Source organism: Ambystoma mexicanum, chromosome 3p (genome assembly GCF_040938575.1).
Source record: "Ambystoma mexicanum isolate Mex_15411 chromosome 3p, UKY_AmexF1_1, whole genome shotgun sequence".
NCBI lineage: Eukaryota > Metazoa > Chordata > Amphibia > Caudata > Ambystomatidae > Ambystoma > Ambystoma mexicanum.
The window spans coordinates 1,264,130,639-1,264,143,341 of NC_090925.1; the positions used below are offsets into that span (position 1 = coordinate 1,264,130,639).

General features: G+C 44.6%; 1 long non-coding RNA gene across 1 annotated transcript in view; it reads left to right on the plus strand.

Annotated features, from left to right (window-relative positions):
• LOC138579890 (uncharacterized) overlaps window positions 1-12,703 on the plus strand; it is a 312,303-nt gene that overhangs the window by 297,193 nt on the left and 2,407 nt on the right. The window contains exons 2-3 of the long non-coding RNA XR_011304154.1: window positions 1,415-1,492; window positions 1,648-1,726. This is a non-coding gene — a long non-coding RNA (uncharacterized lncRNA). The remainder of the gene's footprint in view (window positions 1-1,414; window positions 1,493-1,647; window positions 1,727-12,703) is intronic.

A 12,703-nucleotide genomic window follows, 5' to 3' on the forward strand; every position in this document is an offset into this window, starting at 1 on the left:
GCAGCCAGAAGGCACAAATGGGGTGCTTGTAATCTTGGAGACAGGCGCAGGCATCATTGCAGCCGGCCACGCTGGCATTCTGGTTGCCAATGACTTCCCTGGCTGTACTCATTTACTGGACTGAAGTTTGTGCTGAGCGCATAGGCTTTGTGTAGTTGTCTCTCTTTGTGGCGCCTGCTCTGCTTCAGCCTCTGGTTCGTGCTCCACACTGAAGCTTGAATGTTGAAGGTGAGCTGTAGAGAAATCCCACACCATGAGCTGACTCACCTGGTGAGCCCAGAGCACCTGGCAACATTCCAAGGCACACAGCACTCTGTGGAACCTGTCTCTGAGGCTGATTATCTCAGGGTTTCTTCTTCCTTACAGCTCACCATTCCAAGCGTGCTCGTATAGGGCCCTTCCTCTCACATTTCCTATACAAGATCTATTAGGGACTTACACTAGGGACATTTTCCTGAGAAGGAAACTGTCAGATGTGTGATGGGGCACTAGTGGGGTGACTGGGCGATACTCCAAGTAGCAACTCAATTGGTCACATCACAAGCTGGTGGTTTCTTATGGCCATGGCCCCTAGAGATTACCAGTCACTCTCTACTGTTTCTCCAGAGGGGACTCTGTGGCAGCCATCCAATGTCAGTTCATAACACAGACGGCATAGGTCATGTACAGATTCACGTGTTCAGCTGCTACCATTACATGCCGGGCACAGCCTCCTATGCCCGCGCCATACCATGCAATACCCTTACTCTCAAACATGCGTGTATAGGCACTTTAGGCATTGCGCAGGCTCACGCTTGCAGTTGCTCCTGTCATCGTTCACGCTCTGCATCATTCCCAGTCATGCCATCCAACACCTGCAATTGCCTCAGCCAATGCCCCAAACCTGGTCACATCAACATACCTTGGGTTAGATCTGCCGATGAAGGTGTGGGCACTGCTCCAGCTCCGTGCACTTGTCTGGGAACCATCATTGTTTTTCCCACACTCCCTCCATCTGCAGACATGGTGCCGGTGGGAATCCGAGTTCCCACTCCTCGTCCCTTCCCTAGATCGTTAGCAGCTATTAGGAAATTGCTCGGGCTGGGGACAGACAAGGGGTGAGAAAAGCCAAAAGGTAGCAGGACTCTCGTTGGAGCCCTCTTAACTTTTGGTTTGGTACTGCCCCTAACATCGACTAATGACGTCACATGTGTATTTACGTGATGACATCATTATTACTATACAAAATAACGTTCCAAGATGCCATTGTTTCATTCAAACAGTACCTAACACACCACAGTTCCTAGGGGATCTATCCCTCATACATTGAGTATATGGTATTCAAACACCTGTAGCTGTTCTTTTATTTTTCTTTGGAAGCGTGCGTGACACATTGTCTGGATGGCAGTAATAATGGATGTTTTATTGTTTGTAGAGATATGGGCCCATTGTGAGCCTTAAACAGGAAGGTGACTTGATGACCATAAGAATGGTGCTAAGGAATTGCAGACAGGTGAGTAAGAGTGGCACAATGTGCTTAACTTGTTTTTGGATGGTTAGTGATTCAATTAGTTTGAGCAGTGACTGGTTGACATGATAACATTCTTGTCGAATTGTTAACATTTTTTAGGTGAAACATATCTTTATGACTATTGTTTATTATTGCAGACTTGAAGCACAGCATTTTCATAGGATGAACGGCATTAAGGTCTGTGGTTAATGCTCCATCAGGTTAATTTCACACAAGGTTAGCATTACGTGGCTTTTAATAGTCACTCATTTATATTCCTTGGTGCCTATTGGCTAACATGTTTCATTTTCTTTTTTTGTCTTTGTTTTTTCTATGTGGTTTGTCAAATGTTTCTCCCATTTTCTCTCCCTATTTCTTTTCAGATCATTACAATTTGGACAATGATCATACACATTTTGTTCATAATTAAGTGATACAAGTGATTGCTATCATCTTGACAAAGCCCCATCGGGCGAAACTCGTGGCCATGTAGTCGGCATACTCATACCAATGTTTATCATTGTTTAATGATTCTTCGTCATTGGCATACTCATACCAATGTTTATTATTGTTTAATGATTCTTCGTCATTGGCATACTCATACCAATGTTTATCATTGTTTAATGATTCTTCGTCATTGGCATACTCATACCAATGTTTATCATTGTTTAATGATTCTTCGTCATTGGCATACTCATACCAATGTTTATTATTGTTTAATGATTCTTCGTCATTGGCATACTCATACCAATGTTTATCATTGTTTAATTGTATTTGTCACTTTACTAACACATATGCACATTCATTGTGCGATATTGCCTGAAATGTGTGAAAAAACTATAATTCATACTGTAACTACTCAATTTTTATGATGGTCAATAATAAGTTTTGAAGACAGAGTGCTTGCTTTGGAGGTTGCTTTTAAATTTGGTTATGTATTGACCAGCACTTGGTTGTGTGTTGGTTTCTCCCCAGCATAGCAGCTCTGTTGTACTACTACACCTTGGATTAGTTTAGCATTGGCGCAGCCCACCAAGGTCTGACAACCCATTTCTTTCTTCAGACATCACACTGTGCCAGGCAGCTAGAGGGGGAGCCATGTTCATCCCCATTTTGAAAAAAGGAAACTTTATGGGTCCTTTGAATTTCCACCTACATCTTTGGTCGATATCACAGCTAAAATGTATGGGAAAATAATCTTGAAACAGAGGATTGGTGAAGTGACCTTCATATAATTCCTCATTCTCCAGCAGGCTTCAGCATGGGGTCAGTACAGTAGGCCAGGCGTTCCACTTGTTCTTGTTAATTCAAAAGTTTGTTTTGTTAAGGAACAGGCTCTGTAGCTGGTGTGTGATAATCTAAAGTCTGTGTTTGGTGCTGTCTCTAGAGGTACACTGTTGAGGACACTACAAAATATTTCAGTTCCTCTGCTGCTTTTATCTGCCATTACTACTTTGTGCAATGCAAACTATGCAAAAAATAAGATATAGCGTCAGTGGTGAGGATGTAAAATCTTTCCCAGTTAATAGGGGTGTGATACAGGGGTGCATTGTCACCTCACCCCCATGGTGTTCACACTGTAAGGGAATCTTGTAGCAGAGGGTTTTCTGAACCTGGTAAATTGCTTGCAATTCTAAGAATATTCTCCCTCAATCAGGAGCGAGAGATTGAGAATTCTTCTCTTCACCAACCATGCGGTGCACTAATATCAAATACCCCACCCGGCCTACACGCCCAATTAATGATGTATAATGAGAGATGACATCTCAAAGGGTTATCAATGAATTTGGCTAAATCTGAATGCCTGTCCTGCTGTGAGCAAACAAGAAATAATTAATATGTGTCTGACACCTTTCAACCTATCTAACAGGTTAACGCCATTGACTATGTTGCATATGTTGAAGTGGGGATGGCAGCTGAACTCAGGTTGAAAAAAGCAGTTTGATTTTAGCCCGCCAAGGGGAACCTGTAGTACAGTTTTCAAAAAGGTATGGCGGCAGGTGTTTTGGACCTATTTTGGAGATATATGGCGCCAAAGCTGAACACATAAAGGAAAATATAATTCTAAATAACTTGTTGACATTATCATCAAAGATTCCAAACTTACCTCTTAAGCTAGAATTGGGATACCTAGGAATTTTCAAGATGTTACAGTAGAAATCCCCTTTGTACTAAATAAAGTTACGGAGCTTGCCAAACTGTTCTGGACCGAAACAGTGTATTAAGGTTGAACTAGTTTAAGATCATCAAGACATCATCTAGCAAATCAGTTGGGCCCCCATTGCTCTGGGAAAGTCCATTTCAGATTAAGAGACAAGACAAAAAGATTACCCAGGATGCATATCATGACTGGTCATTAGTGAGCGAGTTGAGTCTGGATCAAACAAACAGTTTCACATTTAAATACCTTGAAATAAAATAGGATTGCGATTATGAATGCTATTTTGATTGTATAGAACCCAGTTCTACAAAAATGGCATCTAAAGATGAGGCTGTGGTTATTGGTTTAGAACAATTTTACCTAACCCCAAAAGTTTGGCTCCTAAAAGTTCGACCCCCAATTTCCAGCATATATATATGTGTGGGGTAAAGTATATAAAAAATGTATAAGGGTAAGGTGGGGGGATTAGGGGGTCTCCCCCCCACATATATATTTGTGGGAAATAAGAACATTTAAAAAAAGGTTGAACTTTTGGGAAGTCGAACCTTTGGGTTCGGTAAAATCACTTAGATTCATGTTTATTGCCTCTTGCTTCATTAAAATCTAAATGGACCTCTAATGTTACTGATATATATGTATACTGTGATGGCACAGAAAGGACTCCCAATGTGCCAGTCTCTCTATGTACCATACCGATTTACATCACAATATGCCTTTGAACCCAAATGCTGGCTAGGTTTTCTCTTTGTAAGGGGTCAAGAGTAAGACACAGACACAGTGACATGTTAAGTTTTGGTTATAAACTTTTATTGTCAAAGTAATAAAAGGGGTTGGAGAAATCCTATGTATCCCTAACTCTGCGGTTTTCCCTGCCTCAAATAAATGAAGGAATGTCTGTGTCAGAATGTTAAACAAACAAAGCGTCTTCAGTCCTGTGTCCAAAATCCTAAACTTACCCTTACACTTTAAACTAAATACAAGGTGAAAATGGGGATTTCTCTGAGCTATAGACGTATAGCTTTCTCTTGAAGTTTCTAACATCAAGTTCTAAGATGTAGAAAGTAAAATAAATAAAGTTCCACTAGAAAAGGGGGTTTCCCTTCCCCTAGATTTCGTCCAGTGGTTTTGATAACATTTATCACAGTTTCAAGTTCTTCAAGGGGGAAAACTCTTCCCTTGAGCTTCCTCAAAAGTATACAATTCTTTTGAATCAAAACACTGTGCTCTTGAATCACAACCTAGCTTTTGTGAATCCTTAAAGGGGTATGAGTCTTCCCGTTTCTTTCTCAATCCTCCTTCCTTTCCCAGGTATACTCTCCTGCCAAGGTATTGTTGCTTGTTCCTGAAAAAGGGGAATGGACCTTTCTTTTTTATCCTTTATCTTCGTAGCCCTGGTTTACTCGCCTGCCAGGGTATCATCACTTTTTTGTATGGGTGTGAGTTCCAGATTCACTGTTTGCCTGTTTCACTAACCTGCCAAGGCTTCTCCGCTCTCTGTTCAGTTTCTCTTTTATCCAGTTCACAACGCTTCTCCAATAGTGGGTCAGTGACCCTTTCTCAGTAACCCCACTGCCTTTATTTAGGCTCTTGCTCTCAACAGTGTTTGGGTCTGCAGTAGTTCCACTGCCTTTGCTTAGGCTCTTTCTTTTAACAATGTTTGTATCAGTAAGAACTGTACTGCCTTTACTTAGGCTCTTTCTCTACATGGAATTTGTATCAGTAATGATTTCACTGGCTTTACTGCGGCTCTCTCGATTGTATGCAGTCCACAGTACTCATCTAGAACTGTCCTGATAACCTGCTCACTCTCCCTGAGCTTACCGGCTCTATGCGGCATCTTCAGCATTCCTCGTGTTTCACCTGTGTCTACGCCCCCGGTTCATTGACTGGCAGTGCGCCTTGTAAATAGGTTGCTTCTGTCACAACACAACTTAATGGAAGGGAAGAGAGATCGACACTCTCCCCCGAACCACGGAAGCCGAATGGATTCAACCCTCCGACCGTGGTTGGCACAGGCACCTGGTACAAATAACAGGTCCCCACGTGGCAGCCAATGGGGGGGAAGAGGGGTTAGGAAGAGGTTGTGGATAGGGTGGGGATTTTAGGAACACCGGAAAGAGGATAAGGAAAACCCTAGGTTGGATAGGTAAGGGGAAGCACAGGGAAAAACCCTAACCTGTCTAGACATAGAACATAACATGAGATTGTACTGTACACCAAATCCTCTGATGAACGGCCTAATACCTGAGAAGCACACCTTACTACGTGCACTCAGTCATGATAACCCATAACAGAAAACATGTAGCAAGCAACGAAATGGAACACATACAAATGGGAATTTGCCCAACATGATAAACAAGAACACATGGCCCCTTGGGCAGGCAAAAGCAACACACAACACAGAAATAATTCCTTTCCTAGTTTGCATCACTCGGAGCACTTAGTTTCATGCCCAAAAACAGTAATGGATAGTAAACATGGTGATAGGTTACTGAACCGCATGCACAGCTTTTCTCGGACTTCTAATGTTTGAAGTGGGAAAGCGAATTTAACGTGTGACACAATGCCTTGTCCATAGATTCATAAACGTTTTTCCCCCAGTAGTTATCTGTGGTCTGGGAGCCCCTCAGGACAACCCAGATGTGGAAAACACTGCAATAATCAACCCGGCAGCCTCGTAACACATATACATTTCCTTGTCCCCAGTACTTATCTGAGGTCTGGGAGCCCCTCGGGACTTCCCAGATGAAGAACGTAGCGCCTTAAATCAGTCTGCTGCCATCCTGACTTCCTCGTGCAGCAAGGTCCTTGATCGTATCAGCAATTACGAATGCCGTCAGTCTTCCATGTCCACCGCCGCCAACCACTCCCTGGAATCAGAATAAGCCACACCTGCAGCACGCCGTTGCCTGCTAATAAGCTGTTCCCAATTAGAGACAACTGGCAACGCGCACGATTGCATGACTACCCCATGCACTGAGGATGCTGGGTAATGTAGTTCCAGGTCCTCCCAGCGCTCTATCACCCCAATATGCAAACCATAGCACTCCCCTTCGGTGCCAGCCCTTATTCCTGACAGCTTCCTGCTTTGCCTACCTCTATGTCTGGCAGCTCCGGCTGCCCGAAACAGATAAGCAGTGAACTTCTACCAACCTGGCTCCTCTACACAAAGTACTCGTTTGTTGGTCTCTGCGCTGCGCTCTGCAGTCTGCTCCCTTTGGCATCCTCCACAGTTTCAGGATCCGTCAGGTGTCTCTCCAGTCTCTGACTCTCTCGTTCTCTCCAATTTGATTCACCTGTGTCTTTTTTAAGGTCCCAGTCTTTCTATGCAGTTTCCAATTACTAGAATGTGGCATTGGTTTACAGTGTTGGCTTACAGTGTCCAGTCATCCTCATTACTCCATCCCTCTTCCTCGTCTCTGTACCAAAAAGGGTGGGCGGGGGGATAAATGAGGTTCTGGGATAGAAAAACCTGGGAAGTCGATCTCTATATTACAATTCCTGTCTCCCTGGAGTTTGTTCTGTCCCACATGATCCTCCCGCTGATAGCCACCCGAGCATCAGAGTCAGGGAGGTTCTGCTGTTCCCAGGCCACGTAAGAGAGGCTTCCTTCCAGGGAATCAGTGATGAGGTTGTCAGATACGTCAGACTTCCTTTCTCCTTCTTTTCTAGCGAATTCACAGACATTGGAGAAGACCACCTGCAAGATGGAAAACCACCAGATGATGGACAGAATTGGGATGACCTAATCATGTAGGCTCTGTTTGCAGTTTGGAAAACACTACAGTCACCCACTTGCTTCTCAATGTTAAAGGTGGTCGATGGTGGAAACCTCTGTGATGTATTGGACATAATACAGGAATAGAAAGAGGTACCCAACAGCCGGAAGACTAGTGACCATCCCATGGTGAGAAACATGGGACACTATGCAGCATGACATGAAACGGGAGACAGCCACCTTCTTTCACATGATCTGGGACTGTCAAGTGTTACAAATCTTCTGGGGTGAGTGCACTAATACAATCTCCACTATACTAGGAACGCTAATTCCTAAAGACCCCAAAATGACACTTCTGGGAATCTGGGGGGAGGTTGACCTTACCAAGTATGAAAATGTTTTCCTGGCGGTGGCAAAGGGTGCAGGGAAAAGACTCATAGCCGCAAACTGGGGCTCGGCGGACCCAATAAGCTTAAACCGTTGGAGCAACTAGCTAAGTAGGTGCGCATCTCTGGAACGCTGTATCTACAATGCAAGGGGCTGCCCCCAAAAATTTGAAAAGATATGGGGGAAATGGCTGGACGCTCACTGAGGCACATCCCCTCCCTACCGCCCTCTTCCCCCTTGCCCCCCCTTGCTCTCCCGTTCACCCCCTCTCCTAACTCAAAGACATTAGCCGCAACCAGAACTGCCATCTATTACCTGCTTTGCAGATGTATCATTGTTATCTTTATGCCTGTGTCGCCTTTGTCACTGACAATACTGCTATAATTTTCTGAAGAATGCCTATGTTTATGCCTATGTTGTTTTTGCTGTTTAAATCCAAATAAACAGAGTTATAAAAAAAAAGACCTCAGGAAGTTGTTGGGTGTTCAGGTGAAGTTGGAGGAGGAATAAGTAGCAGACCAAGAGACCAGCAGGAGAAAGGGCATTGGAGTGGAGTGTTGAGGCGATTAATAAAGCAGCTGAGGCATTGGTTAGAGAGGGCAAGTGATACTCCATTGTAAGTGTGTGCGAAAGACTGGCAAGTGTGATTAGGAGAGTGAATATAGAGAGTGGATGTGAAATGCTTGCGTGATAGAAAGAAGGGTGTCCAAGAAGGAAGTGGGGTGGAGTAACAGTGTGGCAGGGGTTTAGTAGTAAGGAGGCAGGTGTAGTTGTGTGACAGTGGCAATAGTAGTATGGAGGCAGGAGTAATAGTGTGGAGGAGGGAGTAGTAATTTAGAGGAGGGAGTAAGATTGCAGAGAAAGGAATTGTATCATCGAAGGGTGGAGGCAAGGCTTAGAAGAAGTGAGATACATTGAAGGGACAGAGAAGGAAGAAGCAGTGAGTAGAAGAAGAGTAGCTGGGTGCAGTTGGAAGGTGGAGAATAGTAAGAGAGAAACATCAGAGAGGGAGAATATGGGTGTGATAGGAAGAAGACTGAATCATAACTGAAAGGCACAACCCATTATCCCTTTTTAGTCAACTAACCACTGGATAGCGTAGGGTTAGTCTGAGAAGGCCCAGTGGGAGGTTAGACAGATAAGGCATTTGGCTTTTAGGTTTTCATCTGTAGCATAAGTTAGAACTTAGACAGTAGCAGACAATATTCTGTATATACTAACCTGGGGGATAGGGGTGCCTGGGATAGGGAGGGTCCGCCATAGGGCCCTGAGAAATCATTTAATAAAAACCCTTGAATCATCTATAAGATTTAGGAGCTCATTTTGCTCCTAATCGTAATTTGACGGTGGGGTGACGTTACGTTGGCATACGTGTACACCGCCTTTTTCCCTGCAGTTTTACACTCCGTCATGCAAAGTGAGTAACCTTCTGTGTCTTGTGTTGCAAATAGATCCATAATAATGAACATCAACATGTGAAGATTTCCTGAGTGATATTGGAGTGGGGATTCCACGTGTGAATCACCTGACATAGGCCCTCATTACAAGGTTGGCGGTAACCTCCCTGTGCGACTGGAGGGTTGCCGCCAAACCGTAGCACCGAATCTGGCACCTGACTTCCCGGTGCCACCGGGACATTCCAAGTCCCAGCGGCAGGGGAAGTCAGGTGCCAGATTTTGTAAATCCCCATTCCCATAGAGTCCCATAGTATTCTATGGGAGTGGGGAGACAGAACCACCAGCACCGTTGATAACGGTGCTGGAGCTTCCGTGACGATTCAGCCTACCGGGCCGATGTGCTCGGCAGGGCCAGACCTGTTGGGCACAGCTGCCCCGGCAGGAAGACTCATAGCCTTGCTTCCGGACTGCCACACTTGAAATGAGGCCCATACTGTTCATGACATCCGCTTTGACATTCAAAAAAGCCACCTAGTGAGTTGCTACTGGGGCATCGTTTTTTAATAGTCCACCAACATAGTTTTTTTTTCTAGTCTGAAGAGATCTTGCACATTGTTGTTTTTAGTGGTAGAGCATAGCTGTCATGTTGTTTTATTTTTACAATTACCCATGAGCCCCAAATTATTAGTAGGGGGCTTTAAGACATCAAATTATTGCGTTCAGCTCTAGATTCTTGATGTGCACTTTATGTTCCTCTTGACTCCAGTGGTCATGAACCTGTGGGATCCCCATTGCTGCCACCCATCTGAGCAGGGAGGAATCTGTTGAAATAGATGTCTTGGGATCAGGTTCATATAAAAAGCTATGAAGGCATCATGAAGTAGACACAGACAACTGAATTAAAGTTTGGGGTATACACTTGTATTCAATATAAAAAAAAAGGTTGGAAAAAGGCCTAGGTTGCCCTATCCTAGGGTGGGAATTCCCTACCTAAATAATCTGAGCATAGTCTGCGTCAGGAAGTTCAAAGTAAAAGTCTGTCTGTGTCCAAAAGCCTAAACCTGCCCTCAAAGCTACTTATAAACAATGTGCAGTGATGTCAGCATCAGAATGAGAAGTGTTCAAATAAAAGTTGAGAGCTTCTTTCAGCTCTTGCTTTGTAAAGGGTTTCTCTTCCCCGAGGTTCAAGATAGTTCACAATGCAACGGGGTTCCCTTGCCCAAGCTTTCAAGCCTATCAACTTTTCCAAAAAGGGGTTCTTTATGGTACTTCCAGGTCTTATGGTTTGGTTACCTTTCATAAGTTCCACAAAGTACAGTTCCATTTCAGTACATATCAAACTTCCTCTATATTCAATTAAAGGCTTATCTGCAGGGATATCAATTGGCCTTCGCATGTTTAGGTGTCTTCGGTCTAGGTGCAGTTGTCTGACCACACAGTCCACCCATTACAGGTCACGCAACACCCCTGTCTTGCCTCTTCTTCCTTGTTTGCTTGTGGCCACTGTTTCAGCTTTACAGTGGTACTTGGTTTATTCCCATTTCACTTACTCATGATGCTTTACCATTGCTTGTTTTGCCACTATTCACTTGTTGTACTTTCATGTTTCTATGGCTCTTGCCAATGCTTGTTCTCTCAAGTTACACAGTTTCTTTATAGCGTAAGATTCCACAAAACTGTTTTCATTCAGATCAGTTTTCAACAGAACTTGCTTTCATTTTGATCGGTATTCAAAAAGTGCTTGTTTTCTTGCGTTCATTCAAATCGGCATTCAAAAGTTTTTGCTTTCATTCAAATCGGTATTAAAAAAGTGCTTGCTTTCCTTTGGATCGGCATTCATTAAAGTTCTCACAAGTGACATGCTTGCCTGCTGGCCCGGTGTCCGCCTTCCTAGGTTGACTCACTGGTCGGTGCTTACGGTGCTCCAGCGAGGCTGACGGCCACCATGAACACTCTCTCGTGAGGCGGCTCGCTCTGTCTCCAAAGCGGCTCTCCGTGGCTTCGATCCTGCCACCAATGCATCTCTCGCAGCTCGGGCCTCACTCCGAAGCTTTGCTTGGTCACGCCGGTTCCCTTCCAGGGTTCACCACAGGCTTCCAGCTTCCTTTATTCTTGCTTCCCGCTGCATACACTCTGCATCTGACCGGGGCACTCGAGCAGTCTGTCTGTAATGCCGCTGTCCAGGAGAGGTCTGCGCTCCTCCAGCAGTCTGTAGATCTGCTTCCACAGCTGACTCCATTTGCCCCATTCTTGCTGCTTTTAAACCTCCCACCCGGTTGATTGGTCCGAAAAGGACTAGACCGGTCAGTGCTGACTTGGGAGTTCTGTATTGCTCTTGCTTGCCTCCTCCTCGTCACAGTAAGTAACTGGTGTGTGTATGTGTTTGAATCAATAAAGAGAGGATGTATTTCTCTGGTCGGTCTCTTCCTCGTCCCATTAACCAAGTGGTGTCTATTGGGGAAAGATTTACAGGAAAAATAGGGAAGGGATTGACAACAGCCTATAAAGGCCTGGGCGATGGTGGACTCATTGTGGAAAGGAAATGGGGGATACCGTGTCTCACCCAAGGGTGCCTCATCTCCCCAAGTCTCCTCCACCCAAGTAGTCCTCCTTTGCATATCCACCCCAAGGATCAGGATCCGATAGCGACAGCCTTTCGCTGGCCACCTGAGAGGAGGATATTTTGGGGAAAGAAGTGAGGACGCCCTGAGATTCCTCACAAAGCCCTCTTCTCAATATGTTTTCATTTAGATCCAGCAGATTTCTTTGCTGACCATAAAAAACAAGTGGATTAAGGCTGCGTGTCATTGGTTCACCCAATCCCAACTGGTCAATAGCTGCCTCCTATAGCAACAAGCACATCATATGGAAGCCTATACAACATGGAGTATGAAGAGGATGGAACCCGCAGAATATATTGATCAGTCTGTTGACCACTCCATTGTGAGCAGGGGAGTCTGCCTTTTTTGCCAGAGGGTTCATGCCCTTTGATCACAGTTTCAGTTTAACGAAATGCCATTTTTGATACCAGTGAATGAAATCTGAGTTTTCTCTTTGTATTGAACCCCCAAAATACAGGAAGAAAATATATGGGTTAGTGCAGTTTTATGTAGGGTGTCGCTAGTGGGTAGTAGGGATCAATAAGGAGCATGGAGGAGCATGCCCCATTTCATGAAACAGAGAAAGATCCCATATGTTGTACTGGGAATTTCACCGTAGACGTGCTTCCATCCAATTCTGCTGAGTACTTTGCACCGTCATCACACAAACTTGGCATTTTACCAAGAAATGTGGACAGTTGACCAGTTGTAACCTGCTCTTTTCTTTATGTATTTAATGCAGCAGCTGCTTACTGTGCTGGGCAGTTTTTACACATTAAAGGGGTGTTCATTGCTGGAACCACGTGGACGGTGATCGCCTTCAATGAGGTGTTGTCCTTCTGCCTGAACCTACTCCCTAGTCGGTGCAATTGAATCGACCCTTTCATCACGCCTCAGGCTTTACCCTGGTAAGAAGCTGTTCGGGCTTATGGACGGGCCCACTATAGCCCT